The 13,145-nt window shown below is 36.2% G+C and overlaps 1 protein-coding gene across 2 annotated transcripts in view; it reads right to left on the bottom strand.

Annotated features, from left to right (window-relative positions):
- Positions 1-13,145, bottom strand: part of HHIP (hedgehog interacting protein) — a 72,382-nt gene that overhangs the window by 21,172 nt on the left and 38,065 nt on the right. The gene's annotated exons all lie outside the window — the stretch shown is intronic.

The following is a 13,145-nucleotide window of genomic DNA, read 5'->3' as shown; positions in this document are numbered from 1 at the left end:
CATCAGTTGTCACAACTATGGTGGTCTGTTCATCATAGCTAGTGTACTGTAGGTAATAAGCAGCCTTGGTCTCTGTGCAGAGAAACCAAAGTTTTACATGTGGTCCTTCAATGGAAAGGTTTTTGTTATTTTTTAAAACAAAAATAGAAAAATCTCCAAACAACTTTCTTTTGTTATTATGTTTGCCACAAAGATTAGTACAGTTATATGTTAAGCATCAAATCCATGTAATGTACTGTGACAATGCAAATACCCCATGTACTGAAATAGAAGGCAATTTTCTCTTTGGCATCTAAAAATGTATGTAATATTACTATGCCTAAAATTGTATTTGTATAAATGAAGAATAAAACTTTGATTCATTTGATGCTCTTGAGGTAACACAGGGGAGAGAAGCTGAGGCACAGAAATAAACAGAGTACATAGTTAGCAATTCAAATTAAATTTATATATGTGATTATTTGCAAGCTGATAGTCGTTTTGGAGTTTAACTCAGGGTTTGCCAGTCTTTCAGAACTAGCGACTCTTGTAGATTCAAGTGCTTCAGCTCTGCACACATAAGGAGACAGCATTTTGCAACTCTAACCACACCCATGATAACCATTTATGAAATTTTAAATTATAAGAGAGAATGAAGCTTTTAAAATGTATTTGCAATTCCAAGTGATGGATGGGCCCGTCTTCCTGTTGAAAGACATCCCACAAAAGGCCTACTTGGGAAAGTGCACAGTTTAATTTATCTTAATACAACACGATTGCCATATTTCCTTTTTAATCACAATCACCAAACAGAAACCTGAGTCAGAAATGGAGATGTAAATAGGTCAAGAGATTTCCATACAAAGGTATTTGTACAATGAAATCTGGATCCTGCTCATTTAGAGGCAGCCAAAATTTGCCAGTCTGTTTGCTAGAAAAATTTAGTTCCAGGAGGTTATCAGAGAGGTTAGTTTTGAAAGTCTAGTTTGAGCTGCCAAATCAGTTGCAGTCATCATGGATGAAGGGACTGGTAATCTAGCTCTTTCTCCTTTATGAGCCAAAAATAATTCTGCAGCTGAGTCTGAACTGATTGTAGATATTATTGTATGAGTTTCTAAGAGTTTTGACCAAGTTGCTCTGATAAAGTCTGAGGCAAAGGGAGGCAGATTAGTTGCTTTGGGAAAAGTAAGGCATATTACAAAGATTCCTGATGAATGATTCTATCTGTTGTGCCCAGACAAAGACAGTCCTATTGCTTCTCCTGAGAGATGAGTTCAACTCATTTAAGGTCCCAGGAATGTCTATGAATCACACTAGGCCTGCCATTCAAGGTGAGTTATTGAAAGCATTAGTGAGAAAAGATCTTTCTGTTACTAAGCTGAAGATTTTATTTAGCACTTGATGTCATGGGAGCAGTCTCAGTGTGAAAGTGAAGTTGTTGAAAGCATAAACAGGTGAAAATTAAATTAAGAACTTTTAATGAAGTACACATGAAGCAAGAATTTGACGAATGAAACACAGGACCTGCAAGGTAGTAAGTATGGCAAGTTGTATTCATAGGATCAGGCCATTATTTCCACTAATTGCTGTCTTGCATGATTCCATTAGACTGCAATATATTACTTTCTTTGTTTGTGGAATGTATCTATTGCTTCCTGAATAGTCAGGCTGCTTTCTGTTTTTCAAAGTAAGCCAGACACACTGTGTTCTAAAAAGTCTGTTTACTCATGCATTTAATAAAAACTTTGGAAATACCCCTCTAATGTATTGAAAACAGTGCAGCATCAAGCCATTAACTGGCTTACAGTCAACTGGAAATCCAGCTGAATTTTTCCGTAGTTATTTTTTCTTGTTTTGGAAAATAATTCATGTGTACTTTCAGCTTTATCACTAACTGGCAAACCTCTTGTTTCCAACTAGATCACTGCCATAACTTCCATAGCCTTTGAAATTATCTCTATGGTGCCAGAAAGTATATAGTTTTCTGTACTGTTGTCTCATATGGTGTGGGGTAAATTGAGAGCTATCCAACAAAATCCCTTACAAACATTAATTTTGGTACTGTCAAACTGAATAATTATGTGCCTAATCTGAAAATTTCCCATTTTCCATATAGAATGACCCTCACTTTCTTTTTTGTTAATCAACAGACTTTTGATGTCTACTGTGAAACCAGCATCCCAGGCTTTATAGTATTGTCTTGTAGATACTATGAGTCACATATCTGCATCTTTTTCTTGGCAGCTTAATAATTTATTGACATCCTTTACATCCTTTTCTTCTTAAGTTGTGCTTGAAGATGAGACCAGCACCAACAGCCTACAGATGATGTAGTAGCTTGTATTCTGCACTATTTAATGGAATGACCATTAACGCTTGTCAGTTGAATAAAGATGAGCAAGAAGAATGAGACAAATCTTTGCATTCCATTGGGATGGTTGGTGGAAATGATAATTAATAATCTAAATATTCTCTGGTCTCGGACCAATATGAGGTCTCTGTCGTAACTAAACCTGGAAGCTCACACTTCCTATGTCTGCCTATGCAGCTCCTTAGGTGAACACTCTTATCTTCTACTCATAGTAATTGCAAGTTTTACACTTTTTTCAAAACTGCTTTTCCTTGGGCCAGATTATAAGCTTCAGCTATGGAGTTCTGTGAAAATCATTCCATTAAAAAAGTTTGGTCTAGTTTAGGGCCACAAGCATGAAAATAATTTGATCAGAATTATATCTTAAGTATAAAGCCAGGTAAAGATTAATTGCATGCATTAAACTTAGAGTGTTACTTTACTTTTAAATGGTTGGTTAGGTACCTTATGTCAGTTCTGAAAGTACATTACACCAGTATGTGTTTTCAAATTAAGTATATTTTTAACATTTCTTTTTGTATTGTAATTTCTGTCATAATATATTTACACCTATGAAAATGTGAAATAACTGCACAACATGATCCCTTTTGTATTTTGACTAACATCAAGAAGAATAACTGTTGCAAGTGAATAGTGGATTTTTATAGAAAGGTGCTATTTTCACATAAGCCTTCCTTAGAAGTGGGCTTACTTTCTAGCTACATGTTTCCAAATGCACTCTGGTATATCTCTGATGTCTGAGTTTTCTGATATATATACAAGTATTATATTATCAAGGTATGATACATTTTCTATAATACAGAAACATATGCTGCAGTTATTTTTAAGATATGCTGCCATTTTATTATGTCAATATATGTATTACTTCCTACAGTAAGTACAGAGAAATACATGGGAATGCATTAACTGGTATTGTTAACTATTTCATTAAAAATAGGTTATATTGTAAGCATGACCCTTAATTACGTAACTTTAATAACAATTAAATTCTTTCCTGTTAGGATGGTGAGGCACTGGAATGGGTTGCCCAGGGAGGTTGTGAATGCTCCATCCCTGGCAAGTGTTCAAGGCCAGTGTTCAAGGGTGGTATGGTTTAGTGTGAGATGTCCCTGCTCATGGCAGAGGGGTTGGAACTAGATGATCTTGAGGTCCTTTCCAACCCTAACTATTCTATGATTCTATGATTAAATTTAGTAAGCAAAACCAGACATGACCATTTATTTCCATTACTCTGTGGCTTAATAGTAAACAATATAGGTAGCAGATTCTGAGTTTTCCTTTAAAATTGATTTTGCAATTCACTCGCCTATATAAAAGAGTCGTATTTATACTTAACAGCTTTTTCATCTGGACAATCCCACTCTCATGTTGGAAATTAGTAGCAGCCTTATTAAAAGAGGCTGTGCTTAAAATATGTATACTCAGTGGTCATTTGTGACTTAAAATATTACCTCTAATGTAATGTCTTTGTATAATTTGTTTTCATCTATTATTACAGAGCAAATGCTGGGTAACTTGTTGAGGTAGTTATGATCCCCCTTAATTCAGTTTATTTCCTATGTAATAAATACCGTAACTAATATGCATTACCATGTATTTGATCTTAAGGAATTTTATTTGTGAAAAACATGGGGGAAGAGGTCATGAAACATCTAAAATCTCTTATCAGGCAGTACCATATGAACTCTTCAGAAAAGGATTTCTGATTAGGAGATCCCAAAAGAATCTGTGCTTATTTGAACCTTCCTTTATCGTATCTTACTGTCAGGCTGAAGATCAATGTCAGGTATTTTTCTCAGCGGGAACTGATTGCTTAATGGACATGTTTTGGAAATTTGGCCCCAGCACAGGATAGAAACTTGACTACAGCAGAAGCAGAAGCGAGCAAAAGGTCTGCTGCAAGGGCACACCTCAGCTTTTAAAGCTGCAGCAACTGTTTTGAGAAACACAAGAGGGAGATGCTTCTGACAGGTAAAAGAGGATAACAAATACAGAAAGAAAACCAGAAATTGATTGGGCTGTAAGCATAGTATAGAAATAGAGCTCCTAGAGACCTCTTGGGTGTTGAGAACTCAAGTGCTTTGTTATCTGAACATCTGTGGGGCCTGAGGCCTCTGTAAAGGGAAGAATTTGTAACATAAGACATTTACCTTAGGGAAAAATAACTGCCCTGATGTCATGGCTCAGCATATTATACATACGAGACCATATCTCCAAAGCATTTCCTTTTTCCTGTGTGCTGCAAAACTTCATTTTTTTTTCTTCATTTATAATGGGCTTTGCAGTTATCTAAAGAGGGGTGGTTTTTTTTACATTTTCAATATTTTTTACTTACAATATTTTAACAAATACACCATTTTAATACTTGATTTAAAAATAAGTTTAGATACAGGAATGCTTTATAGTTAAATTTAGACAGGAAAAATATCTGAGGGCCATACTCTTGGAATTTAAGCACAAATCCTACTTAAGTTAGAGGTGGGTTTTGTTGTTATGTGCAGGGCAGCATTTGGCTGAAAACCATTGATGGACAAAGAGCACCCATCACCAGTTGTCTGTTCTGATGTTTGCAGTGATATTTAAATGCTCTTATTTTTTTTTTTCTGAACTGAACTCACAATAAGGTAATGATGTCCCATTCCTTTAGTGCTCAGTGGGTCCGAAAGTCAGACCTATCAAAAGGTAGCAAGAAGGTGGTAACAAAAGGGTAGTAAGAACTCATAAGACCAGTTCTGCATGGATTTTGAATGGGGCTTCTCTGCACTTGGGGAAAAGTCAGAGCACCTATTCACAGGAATCATACACACATATTTCTTATGCAGCATAGTTTTCCAGCAAAAGAACTCAGAAACAGTCATAATTTGAATAGAAACAAAAATGCTTTGAGATCTAAGGACAGCACTGGAACTTAAAGCCTAATTCTTTCTTTCTTCTTACTACTGTTGCAGCAAAGACAAATTTTGACATGCCGTTGATAAGTGTTTTCTTTTCCTTACCTTCATAGTCCTTTGAAGATACCAGTCACTAAATGCAGGACCTTTCACTTCTAGTCCTAGTCCTCTGTACTTATTTTTTAATTCCTCAGCTCCAGATTTTGCTGTTCTGCTGGGCAAGTCTTTAGTTTAATCCAAATGACAATCCTCATCCCCTGATAATACAATTCTTTCTTCCCGTCCTCCTAAAGAAAGTATATGAAACTTATAAATGCAGATACCAACCCAACATAAACCCACAGCTTGCCTCCATCACACTCTCCTAGTAAGACATGAATCCTGCTTTCACAACTCTCCCAATTATTGGCTAAAAGCAGCTAAAAGCCCTGAGACTGCCAAGAGCCAGCCAATAATTGAGAGGTTTTGGGCAGTGTGACATATGACTGCGAGTGTGCTTGCAAGGAGGTGGCCATGAGCCCATGTGAGGTCTGCATCTGGACTGAGAAACTTTATGTACTGCACTACTTCAGGAGAATTGGAATAACAGAAGACAGTGGAAATCAGTCCCGGAAGAGGGAGATTCAAATAAAGACCAGATGATTATTGCATTCAGTAAAACCGGCTCAAGAAGGTGTGAATTACACACTTTCCTGCACCACAGAGGCCTCTTGAGCTCTAAGCAGCATTTATCCTCTGGGAACACAGGTGGTGATTCCACCTCTGTCCCCAGCTGGATTTATTTTCAAGGAAGCTTTACATTCCACCAGCAATTCAGTGAGTGGTTCACCAGCGGAGGCCACTAAGGGAAGGTAAAAAATAAGCATGCTCCTTCTTATTTCCCTGGCATGCCTCCACTTTCTGGTATGTAAGTATGTATGTATTTATTTATTTATCTGCTCTCCTATACTTTTCCTCTTCAGCATTCTTCCGCTATAGACTACCTTCCCCTGACAGCTTTTCAGCTGCGTTGGTTTGAGGTCTATTGTGTTGTAGAATTTTGCCTTCTAGGAAAGCATGAAAGCTTCCTTCAAGTGAATGAGAATGCAGTAAGTGTTAGGAAATTTACTGACCGTGGAAACCTTTCATTAATAGGAAGAATAGACCTGATGACCCTTGTATTTTTGATTCTCCTTTCTGTTGCTTTTAAGCTTTACTCACCTTTCCATGCCACTTCTGTGATAAAGGCAAATTTTACAACTCTCTTTCAGTGGGCAGCCCAATAAAATTGGTCAGATAATGCCCCAAAGAAAACAGAGTACATTATATTAACATTCAGAAATACATGACATGATGACAAAAGCCTAAAAATACCTTTTCCGTTCACTAAAACCATGACTTCTCCTCTTTCAATAAAGAATGATTTTTTTTTAAAACTTAGACTCTATTTTAATGCTATCTAGCATTATTTTTCCATAAACACACAAACCCCACATATTAATCTTCCTAGTGATTTACTGTTCTACCAATGTTCTAACTTGACCATGGTCCTCTCAGACATCTACTCTGTTTTTCTCATGCTCTCATTCCTTAACTATGTATATAAAACTTATCTTGATTTTTCAGTAGCAAGTTTCTTAATTTCTTTCTTTTTTGGTCAAAATACAGATCTAATGGCAGAGTTGTCAAAAGAGTTCACGAACTGTAATGCCATATTTAAGTTGCTTTTCTATGGCATAACTTTTCAGCCAGTCACTGCTGCTTTTGCCATTGCTAAAGACAAAAATATGCTATGGAAAAATAAAAATCTTACTATGGTGCAAAGATCTTCCTGGGCTGCTAAATTAAGACTTTTCATACATGTCCACAAAAGAGTCTACAGCTCTTTAGAATGAGCTGTAAGATGGTTTTTTTTTTGTGGTGAGAGAGGGAAAAAAAAGAGGATGTATGGCGACACATACCAAATTTGACAGTGCTTATGTAAAATGAACCAACCTACAACAAATTCTGTACTCCAATAATCAAAAACAAATTCATGCTGTTTTACCGTGACCACTTTATATGGAAATTTAGGGATATAATTCAGAACAGAATAGCAGTAATTATCATACTCTTTGCATTAAATTAAAACCAGAAATGTTGATCTGTCTAATTGTAGGCATTAAAAAATAACTAGTCTCAAAAAAGAGAGATGGAAATGGAAAGATGCCCTGATGACATTACTCTGTCTTACAAACAATTCTGCCTTTCTCCTTTGGCTCTCACTACTGAACTGCTGTCTATTAAAGCAGATACTTGCGTTTTCTGGTTGCGAGGGGAATGTTAACATTCACATGAACTATGTATTTAAATACTATGGGGTGGGGGGAGAAAGCAGCAAACCTTAACCAGCTTGAAGGAAAAACGCTACGGATTTCCTCTTAGGTTGGTCCTCATGTTTTTACTACTGTTTATATGCTAATGGGTAATCAGTCATATCTGCAACATAGCCTACATTAAACTGTGGGCTTTATGAGCCTACCTCTGTCACTGTTTTAAGAGTGGCTTATCAAAATGATGCTAATCTTCACTGTAAAACATAAAGGCACTCCAAGAAAGGTTATTTCTTTATCAGATTTCTAGCTTTAGTCATTAAAAAGTACTCTGAAAGCTCTGAAAGTACTTAGCAAAGGTTCTAAAGTTTTTTCTGCAAGATATTTCAAATTGTCTTCTTACTTTAAGAAACAGGAAAATCATATTATGTGAATAGTTTTTGTTAGGGGAGTAGGAGACAATTTGAAGGATAGAAGTTCATGTGACACAAAAACACAAGACATGAAAGGTTAACTGTTATTGATGCTTATATTCCACCTATCACCTTGTCTGGGATTCTCTCCTGAAGGCAGAGCCATCATGTAGAGTGTGAGGCTTGCCTGCAGGCACAGAAAGATGGGACCATGTCACCATTTTTCAGTTGCCAAAGAATGTGTGTGCAAATTCTACTAAAGATAAACTAAATGCTATTCTGTTCCCTAATATCTGAAGAACTTTCAGACTCTAAAATCTGGATGCATGGAGAGGCATATTTCAGCCTATATTTAGCATAAACATTCAGCATAGTTTTGATAATGATGTGTCATATCTTTAAAGCAAATGCTGGTTGCATATGGGGCTGGATTTTTCAGTAGATGATTATGCTAAATGTAATAATGGGCAAAGTCAGAATCTGTGTTCTTAGAAGCTCTGTAAGTATTCTTCAACATTTTACCAGTAGACATACAACAGGTCTACTCGATGAAGGCTAGACAACTATGTCAATTTACTCCAGTATTGAAATTGTTTCTTCCTATGTTCTTTCTCCATTCAGTTGCTCCAAAAAGTAGAGTCTTGTCTTACGGACACAAACAGAAAATCGATTTAGAGGTCCAACTACTGAGTTTTAAGCTTCCACATCTCAGCATGAGCACTGGAAGCATATTTGTTGTCAAATCAAACTGCTTGAAATATAAGGATTGTACTTGTAGGAGCCTTGATACAAAGCTAGCGAGAAAAAACAACAGAAAATGCTATATTGGCATTTTTTTTCCACAAAATCTGTGCATGTCTGTTATGTTTGTACCTGGGTCAGAAATACATTTAAGCACTGCAGCCTCACATTTCTGAAAAAGCACTGAATGGGAGCTGGGAAAAGTGTTTGAATTCTCTGATACTGCCCAAAGTTTTTTCTCACTGATACTTTACCAGTTCCATCAACCTTGAGCTGTGTAGCCTGAGGGCAGAAAGGCTGGTGTGCAGTTTACCTGCACTGCTGCAGGTAAGCAACAGCTTCGATTTCAAATACGGACTCAAGTAACCAAATAATTTGAGTTCTTTCAGTAAGTCTTTGAAAATATACGTAAGTTGCCAGCTACCTGAAAACAAGGGGTAAATAGATCCAGAGGAATACATTTTTTTCCATGAGACACTTTGCAAACACCAGAGGAAGCTAAAATAATCAAGCATTTTTGTAGATCACTCGTATAGATCTCGTTTTTACCTCCCAACTGAAATAGTGAAAAAATATTAATAATTTGAAGAGAGACATGAATATTTTTATGAAATGTGCCAAGTGGAAAAACCAGGGTGGTGGAGGATATACGGTTTGCTCTTCATGACTAGAATCTGTATATAAGAGGAGAATGATGGCAATCCACAGCCGTGTTGACAATTCAGACATACAGGAAATACCCTTGTAGGAAACTAATACCATCTGGGTTTGGCCCAAGATGTGTGAATGAGAAATATGTTTCTTGTTGAGAATGCAAAGATAGTTTTGGACATTGCAAAGAAGGAATGTGTTAAGCATGCACAGTTATAAAAATGAAATAGGGTGAGGCATTGCATGCATATGGAATAATTAGAGGAATATGTGTGCGTCAATAGCTGATGCAGACTTAGAACTCCAGAATTCATTTGTCCTAAGACAACCAGTAAATCAGTATGAAAAACTTCTTCAGTATAAATAGCCAGGAGCTTTCTGAATAAAGACAGTACTTGAAAATGATGATTTGTCTAAGCCACCGCATTCTCTGGGAGGTTTGCTTGGGACCCATGTTGTATTTTTGGGAAAAAGTAAAATAGTTTTGAAATTGTTGAAACATCCATTTCCAGTATTTGTAAAACTTGGAATTTTGATTATTTCACTGAGCTGTTTTCAGTTTAGGAATTAATTTTAGTTAAAAGAATGTCAACACTGAAATGGAATATTTCATTTGGCCCTTCCTGAGAACCTCTCCGTCCACACTTGGTGAGAGTATGTTTTCAAAATCTCAGAATATTCTCACTCCTCTCTATCCTGTTCTTGCATTAACTGTCTGAGATTTTAGTGTCTGTTCTTGGCATAGGAAGGCTCTCTGGTTTCTAATGAAGCCATTGCCAGCATTCTGAGGTTCCTGAGACTCGCTGCCTGCGGGATGGATTTTTGCCTCTCCCTTGACACCCTCATCTACTTGTGAAAGCCCCAGCAGTACTGATTTTCCTGTTATTCGTGAGGCTAATGAATGCCTTGCATGGACAGGAAAAAGTTCGAGGTTCACTTTTTGGTGCACATTTGACTTCTCAAGATGAGCTTTTAGTACTATCTATGTAGTTTAGTACTTCTCTATGTTCAAGCTCTAAATGCTCTTTTTGAAGAAAATTACTGAGAAGATAAAAGGTTTGCTGGTCTTTCATGTCTGTCAAGATCCTGGATTAACCCTTTTCCATGTTCAAAGACACTCATACAAATTAACTGTTCCTTAACTGAGCCATGCTCATACAATGACAATAAACTCTCTGTTATTGTATCTTGGTCTTCATTTGTTTTTCTGCAGATTTTTGGCATACCTGGACAGATTATTTTTATCACTGCTAAACACTGCTGGAGACATTTATTCAACATGTATTAATTGTTTTAGTACTTACCTGGAAGGCACAATGCAAAAAAAAGATGGAAAATTAAAGTGATCATTTTGATTCTTTTATTTTCCATTCTTTTTTAGTACGCATTGAATCTGCATAGCACCTGAGATTTTTTTATCAAAGTCTATTGAATCAAATATTATTAATGCAGTGATGGCACACCACTGCATATCTTTGATTGATGGATTACATTCAGGTTGACATGGGCTATCTGAAGAAGCAGACAGGCTAGAGGTATGAACAGCAGCCCATTGCAGAGCCCATTGCAACTTGCAAGTTTGAGCAGATTGTCCGCATTGAGTTCTGTGCTTGCTAGCTAATAGACCATGAATATATGATTTGATGGTAAATCCATTCCTTGATCTTTGAAAATCAATCATTAGTACCTGTTTCAGCTTCATTATGGAATTGTGCTAGGCTGTACACAAAAAGCACAGCTTTCATTTGCATCTACTGTGGAACACACACAGCTGCCTTTCAGGTGAGAATTTACGACTGTGAAAGGCTGAAATGTTCCAAGTTGTTTATACACTTATGTGTTATGCATGTACTCACTACACAGACATATAAACATGCACATGCATCCAGCATTTATGTGAATGCGGATTTCCTTGTCTTTGGACTTTAAATTCTCATCAAATTTAATTCTTTTTTGTAGTCCCAAAAGTGGAACATGAGAAGATATAAACAGTGCACACATGCTTGATTTGCGTATCTAAAGGTTTAAATAAATGGTGTTTGAACTACCTTGATGAATTTATTTTATAGTATAAAGTAAGTTAATATTGCTATGCCTACAACGTTCAGTCGTAATGTTGGGGAAAAAGGGGTTTGAAAAATGTGCATTTCATGTATGTGCCGGTGTTTTTTAAAGAACTCAGTAAATTATGGTTGTACTACGTATTTTAAATATTGACATTTCTGAGTGGGGTTTAATTTTTATTCTGCCAAGCGTTGTAAATTCCTGTTTTGGATCCTGAGGATTTTGGTGGAGGTGGAAAACCACTAATAATTTCTTCTTGTTCGTGCAACTTATATTCACTTGCATGTTTTAACTTGAAGCGGACTTTTTCTGTTGATGCTGATAACACTGTTCTGAGTATAAACCAAACTCCTTTGGAGTAGGAAAGAGTAAAATTTCCTCTAAGTAATGGCAATGATAATTACCTTATTGTAGAATTTTGTTTCATAAGGCCCTAATTCAGCACGTATTTAGGCACCTGCCCAAAATCCACTGATTTTTATTTTTTTTTTCTACTGCAGAACAGGACTCCATGAAGCAGCTGGTTCTCGCCACTTCAGAGTTCACATGACTTTTGGAGTCAGTTAATGAGATCTAACACAATGGTGATGAGGGAATTTATCAATCAAAAATGCTTCTGATTGGGGGGGTAGGGGAAATGACTGGAAAGAATGGAGACTTCTCTCTTAATGAATATGACCCTGAGATTTCATAAAGATTTTTTTATGGTCTGTAGCTAATGTGGTGGTTATGCAGCTAAAGGCATTATCTTCACATCATTATAATGAAACATAACACTGGTATCCTTGACTTTATTAGCCGGACTTCATTGGTATCTGACATTATATATTTCCTATTATAAATCTAAATAAGAACTTACACTGACCTGCATTAGACCAATCATTAAACAATTTACTAAGATTACGACTTTGAAAGGGATTTTTTTTTTTTTTTTTTAAAAAGCAAGTCTTTTAGACCACCAAGAAACAACCATAAATTTAAGGAAATATGAGGTTTCCACCATGTGACTTCCCCTGCAGAGTTATGCAACAGACTGCTGTTACTTAAAGGTCATACATAAAAATTTATGGTACATTTTTTAAGAGATTTATAGTGTTTCTATTTATATAACTTATATGTCAACTATTTAAAGGTATAGTATACTAAAACACAAATTAAAGTCTAATGCCTTTGAATTCTTGATAAAATAGAATGCTCTAATATAAGTAATATATAAAAGAAGTTTAATAAATCTATTAATTGATGTGGTATGTGTGATGTAATGACTAGCTGTTCATTATCTATCATTTGTTCATTTTTATCTTGAAAATCATTTGCAAATGGAGTTGATTAGGGGAGAGCATTCTTTGTCGCATAGGCCCATTACATGGTGGTGTAACTCTCTTCAGAAGAGCTCTGCAAATCAGTCTCAGAACTAACTTTCTTTGAAGAGTTGAGATGAATGATGCCATTGATACTATCTGGAAACAAGATACTATCTAGACCTCTTGTTTCCAGATATCTCTGAACTCAAATATATGTCATTTACCCAAGATCTTGTTGGATTCTCTGGAAGTAAAAATTTGTAGCATTATATGAAGATACCACCTCTTAGTTTTATGCTGAACTTCATTTGCTTTGCACTGAAATGAAGTTCAGCAGTTACACAGTTATTCAGCCTTAGCTGAGGCAAGAGGATAACAAAAGAAGACAGAGAGGGAGTAATTTCTCAAATCATTAGAGCTGCTTTACCACTAGGGCTTGA

The sequence above is a fragment of the Lathamus discolor genome, chromosome 1, assembly GCF_037157495.1.
Source record: "Lathamus discolor isolate bLatDis1 chromosome 1, bLatDis1.hap1, whole genome shotgun sequence".
NCBI classification, from domain to species: domain Eukaryota; kingdom Metazoa; phylum Chordata; class Aves; order Psittaciformes; family Psittacidae; genus Lathamus; species Lathamus discolor.
The sequence above is the reverse complement of the archived record's forward strand: the minus strand, read 5'-3'. Positions and strand labels throughout refer to the sequence as shown.